Source organism: Triticum dicoccoides, chromosome 3B (genome assembly GCF_002162155.2).
Source record: "Triticum dicoccoides isolate Atlit2015 ecotype Zavitan chromosome 3B, WEW_v2.0, whole genome shotgun sequence".
In the NCBI taxonomy this organism is placed as follows: domain Eukaryota; kingdom Viridiplantae; phylum Streptophyta; class Magnoliopsida; order Poales; family Poaceae; genus Triticum; species Triticum dicoccoides.
In genome coordinates, this window is record NC_041385.1 from 693847313 (window position 1) to 693853106 (window position 5794).

A 5794-nucleotide genomic window follows, 5' to 3' on the forward strand; every position below is an offset into this window, starting at 1 on the left:
GATTTGGAAAAAAAAGTTCATCGAATTTAGGAAAAGTTCATCAAATTTGAAAAAAAGTTCACTGAATTTTTTATATCATATTAAGTTAGAAAAAGGTTCACGAAATTTGAAAAATAAACACGCATTGAAAAAAGAACAGAAAAGGATAAAAAATCAAAACGAACTGAAGAACTGATAAAATAAAGGCGCGATGAGCGGAGCGAAGTGTTTTGTCATGAGCGGAGCGATGAGCTCAGGCTACCAATGTAGCCCTCGCAGCGAATGTTTTGTCTAACCTTTACGGGTTTAGGGTTTAAAATTGACTTTTTTCAAAAAAAGTTAAGTGGCCCGGTTTAGGGTTTAAAATTGACTTTTTCCAAACAAAAATAAGTGGCCCATGCAGGTCTCGAACCTGCGACCTTGGCGTTATTAGCACCACGCGTTACTATTTTCCGTTACTATTTTCCTTTAACCACGTGAAATTCCGTTGAGAGAAAACGAAACGAAATATGAAAAATAATGGCCCATGCAGGTCTCGAACCTGCGACCTTGGCGTTATTAGCACCACGCTCTAACCAACTGAGCTAATGGGCGATCTTATTAAAGATCTTGAACTAAATTATTTGATTTTAATATCACGTGAAATTCCGTTCAGAGAAAACAAAACGAAATTATGGATGGCCCATGCAGGTCTCCAACCTGCGACCTTGGCCACCACGATCTAACCAGCTGAGCTAATAGGCCAATTTAATACCCCTACCAAAAAGGCACAGTAACAACGCTGTGAAAGCGCCCGAGCAAATTCTTAAATGACGAGCACTGTTCAACGACACATTGACCTGCGCGTTCCACAGTTCACCTCGCATCATCGGCCATTGTTGGCAGCATAGGCATAGCAATACGCCAATACCCCACTCCATCAGCGACGACATTCTGCAGTAACCAGGAGTAGCTCGGCACGTACCCTCGGCCTCGAGCGGGTCCTTGACGCGGACCAGCAGTCCACTACCGTCTTGTTCCATCCCTCCGTATTCCCCTCGGTCCGTCCGTCCGTTCGTTTCCGGAAACACTGTGCTGGCTGGCGCGCAACTATTCGAGCGAGGCGGATCATACCCTGTGCGATCACGGCCGTACGCCCGGTGAATGGTCTGACGGGACGCGACGTGCGCGGGGCCGCCGGTTGCATGCCGCTACGCGTAGGTGCATGCAGTGCATGCACGCGCGCAACCTCGGGCAGGCCGCAGCCTAGGCAGCAGCCTCTTTGTTGTTCTCTGGTACTTCCTCCGTCCCAAAATACTTGTCATCAAAATGGATAAAAAAAGATGTACTCCCTTTATTTTTATATACAAGGCCACAAACTCAGGTTACAGGTATTAAGATAAAACTTAATGCAAGCTTGCTTTTCTTTTCATTTACTGGGATAATTAATATGCTACATGCATGCAAGAAAATTAAGTGGAGGAAGTAGCTAGTGTCATTATGACTGAAAGCATGCAAGCACTAGTAGAAAAAGGACCTGTAGTCCCGGTTCGTGAGGGTTATTTGTCCCAGTTTTTGAACCGGAACTAAAGTGTCGGTATTAATGCCCTAAACCTTTAGTCCCGGTTCTTGCATAAATCGGACAGATGGGCCTTCACGTGGCCGGTGCGCCGAGCCCAGGCAAGAGGGCCTTTGGTCCCGGTTGGTTGCACCAACCGGGACCAAAAAGCATCCACGCGTCAGCATTTCAGGCCTAGGTTTTTTTTAAAGGGGAGGGGGGTTGGGGGTTTTGGGGGGTTAATTTAGGTGTTTCATATATTGGGTTAGCTAGTTAATTAATAAAGAGAAGTGCCCTCTCTTATGTCCGTGCTTGGTCGACGCTACGTACTGTACATAGAGAGGCCCTCGACACGCTAGCTAGTAAGAAAATGAAGGAAACCATTAAGTACAGAAGTTCGTCATGCATACCGAGAGAAGTGATCGATCGACCTCTCCTTCTCCAAGAAATTGGTCGAACAACAAGTTTTCGTATTATCTATCCGACGCTACTGACTACATACATATACAATATGTAAGATCTCTTACAATCCCCTAGCATTTGAAATCAACTTCGACATGGTATTCTCCGGCTTTATTGATGACGTGGTCAAGAAAGAATCCCGCCAATTCCTCTTGAATTGCTTTTATCCGATCTTGTGGTAGGAGTTCATTCCACATCTGCCACGTCTAATTTGAAGAAGGGGGTTAATACATATATGAATGAAACTCAACAGAAATGATGATGTAATAAAATGAAATTGTGAATATTATTGCTTACGCACTTCATATTGTCTTTTTGAGTAGCCCCGCGTATTTTTCAAAGTCGCATTGTAGATGAACTCGCACACGTAGTACCCACATAAATTATTCTCTTCTTCCTGTCACGAGCACTTTACGAGAAATAGAGGTCAATCAAACTGATAATGAAGCATTATAAATGGCATTGATGAAAGTATAGCTGTAGAATCAATGGGAAATGCGAGGAACTAGCTAGCTAGTAGTACTTACTTTCGGGTATGTATATCGCAGCTCCTTCGGTAGTCCCGGAGCTTCTGTGGTGAACTGTTTCCAAACCCTACAAGACAAAGAAAATAATTATTATTACTTGAGATATCAGAAAATGAACAAAAAGTTGCTGATATGGTGCGATAATGATCAATTGAACTTACTTGTTGAGCAATTTAGTCACGTCCGCATAGGTTTCGGGATCTTTTCATCTCGAGTCTAAGACGGTTACTAGTCCCCGCTCAAGCTTAATCTCCAGAAGAACATAGTGGAAGCTGCGCACGCATGCATAACTCATCAATTACATTACTATAACCTCGCTCGAGTAATAAGGGAAACCGAATATGCACACGACAGTAACACTCACTTGAAATTGTAAGGAAAGAGTATTAAATCTTTGTTTTGATTTTTGATCAACGATTGTAGCAAGTTGGCCTCGGCCTCTGCGGCCTTCTTTTTAATCTGAAATTCATCTATGATATTTGTGTTAATGAATCCAATATCATACATTTCTTGTTTTTTGCACTCGACGATCTTCAATCTGCATAATATGGTGAGGATAATTAATTATAAATACATGCAATGAAAGAGCCGAGCTATATATAGAGACTTAATGACAGAAATAGTACTTACAGACAGTAGCAAAAAACCGTTAATTTATCGAGGGACTTTTGATTGAAGAACTCGAAGAACTCCTCAAATGGAACAGATCAGTTCCAACGAGGTCGTGCTCCTCTTTAATTCTCAGATACAAAGTATCCGTCCCCCCAGACTCTCTGCAGGTTTTCATGTACCAATTATGAAATCTTCGCATCATTGTTGTTAGAGATTTTTCATCTTTGACGAGAGGCTTCCCGTACTCGTATCTGTGTTCGTCCACCTCCAAGAAATCAAAATGTACATCATCAGGCAGGTAATCTCCAAGATTGTTATAACCGGGCACCGTCCCCGGAGCATTAGCGATGATGTCGCTAGACACATTGAGTGGGGGGGCACGATTGATTTGCTTGTTCGCCAAGCTGGGCAATTTTTTTCCCAGCTGCTCGTTCTTTTAACCTTTGATCACTGACAGTACTTCCCGACCGGTTAGCTTCGAGATATGTCTTTTCAGTAATGCGCTCATAGTTGGTTTTCAACGGAGACTATGGTGGTTTCCTGTTGGAAATATGCCCTAGTGGAAATAATAAAATGGTTATTATTGTATTTCCTTGTTCATGACAATTGTCTATTGTTCATGCTATAATTGTATTGATCGGAAACCACAATACATGTGTGAATACATAGACCACAACATGTCCCTAGTGAGCCTCTAGTTGACTAGCTCATTGATCAACAGATGGTCATGGTTTCCTGACCATGGACATTGGATGTCATTGATAACGGGATCACATCATTATGAGAATGATGTGCTGGACAAGACCCAATCCTAAGCATAGCACAAGATCGTGTAGTTCATTTGCTAAAGCCTTTCTAATGTCAAGTATCATTTCCTTAGACCATGAGATTGTGTAACTCCCTGATACCGTAGGAGTGCTTTGGGTGTACCAAACGTCACAACGTAACTGAGTGACTATAAAGGTGCACTACAGGTATCTCCAAAAGTGTTTGTTGGGTTGGCACGAATCAAGACTGGGATTTGTCACTCCTTATGACGGAGAGGTATCTCTGGGCCCACTCGGTAATGCATCATCATAATGAGCTCAATGTGACTAAGTAGTTATTCACGGGATCATGCATTACGGAATGAGTAAAGTGACTTGCCGGTAACGAGATTGAACGAGGTATTGGGATATCGACGATCGAATCTCGGGCAAGTAACATACCGGTTGACAAAGGGAATTGTATACGGGATTGATTGAATCCCTGACATCGTGGTTCATCCGATGAGATCATCGTGGAACATGTGGGAGCCAACATGGGTATCCAGATCCCGCTGTTGGTTATTGACCGGAGAACGTCTCGGTCATGTCTGCATGATTCCCGAACCCGTAGGGTCTACCCACTTAAGGTTCGGTGATGCTAGAGTTGTTATGGGAAATAGTATGTGGTTACTAAAGGTTGTACGGAGTCCCGGATGAGATCTCGGACGTGACGAGGAGCTCCGGAATGGTCCGAAGGTGAAGATCGGTATATTGGACGAAGGGTATTGGAGTCCGGAATTGTTCTGGGGGTACCAGGTGATGACCAGCGTGTCCGAAAGGGGTTTCGGAGGCCCCGGCAAGCGTTGGGGGCCTTATGGGCCAAGGGGAGGGGGAACATCATCCCACTAAGGGGCTGAGCACCCCTCTCACCCCATCTCACGTAACCTGGAGAGGTGGGGGCGCCACCCCTAGGGCAGCCGCCCCTCCCGGCTTGGGGTCAAGTTTCCTGGGGGTGGGGGCGCCCAAACCCATCTAGGGTTTCCCCTATGGCCGTCGCCCCTCCCCTAGGGAACCCTAGGGCGCCTCCTCCTCCTCCCTTCCCCCTATATATAGTGAGGGGGTGGGAGTGCTGCAGCACCCTTCCATTGGCACTGCCCCTCCCTCCTCCAACTCTTGCTCCTCCTCCGTAGTGCTTGGCGAAGCCCTGCAGGAATACCACGAGCTCCACCACCACCAAGTTGTCGTGCTGTCGGAGTTCTCCCTCAACTTATCCTCTCCCCTTGCTGGATCAAGAAGGAGGAGACATCCCCGGGCTGTACGTGTGTTGAACGCGGAGGCGCCGTCCGTTCGGCGCTAGATCGGATCTTCCGCGATTTGAATCACCGCGAGTACGACTCCATCATTCGCGTTCTTGTAACACTTCCGCTTAGCGATCTTCAAAGGTATGAAGATGCACATCCTCTCCCTCTCTTGTTTCTAGAATCTCCTAGATTGATCTTCGTGATATGTAGGAAAATTTTGAATTATTGCTACGTTCCCCAACAGTGGCATCATGAGCTAGGTCTATTGCGTAGATTCTATGCACGAGTAGAACACAAGTTGTTGTGGGCGTTGATTTTGTTAAATATGCTTACCGTTACTAGTCCTATCTTGTTTTGAAGGTATTGTGGGATGAAGCGGCCCAGACCGACCTTACACGTACACTTACATGAGACAGGTTCCACCGACTGACATGCACTTGTTGCATAAGGTGGCTAGTGGGTGCCAGTCTCTCCCACTTTAGTCGGATCAGATTCGATGAAAAGGGTCCTTATGAAGGGTAAATAGCAATTGGCATATCACGTTGTGGCTTTTGCGTAGGTAAGAAACGTTCTTGCTAGAAACCCATAGTAGCCACGTAAAACATGCAAACAACAATTAGAGGACGTCTA

At 45.3% G+C, this 5794-nt stretch overlaps 1 non-coding gene across 1 annotated transcript; it reads right to left on the reverse strand.

The window, feature by feature from the left end:
• Nucleotides 1–499: 499 nt before the first annotated feature.
• On the reverse strand, nucleotides 500–573 carry TRNAI-AAU. Its single transcript has one exon. It is a non-coding gene; the product is annotated as a tRNA-Ile (tRNA).
• Nucleotides 574–5794: the final 5221 nt, after the last annotated feature.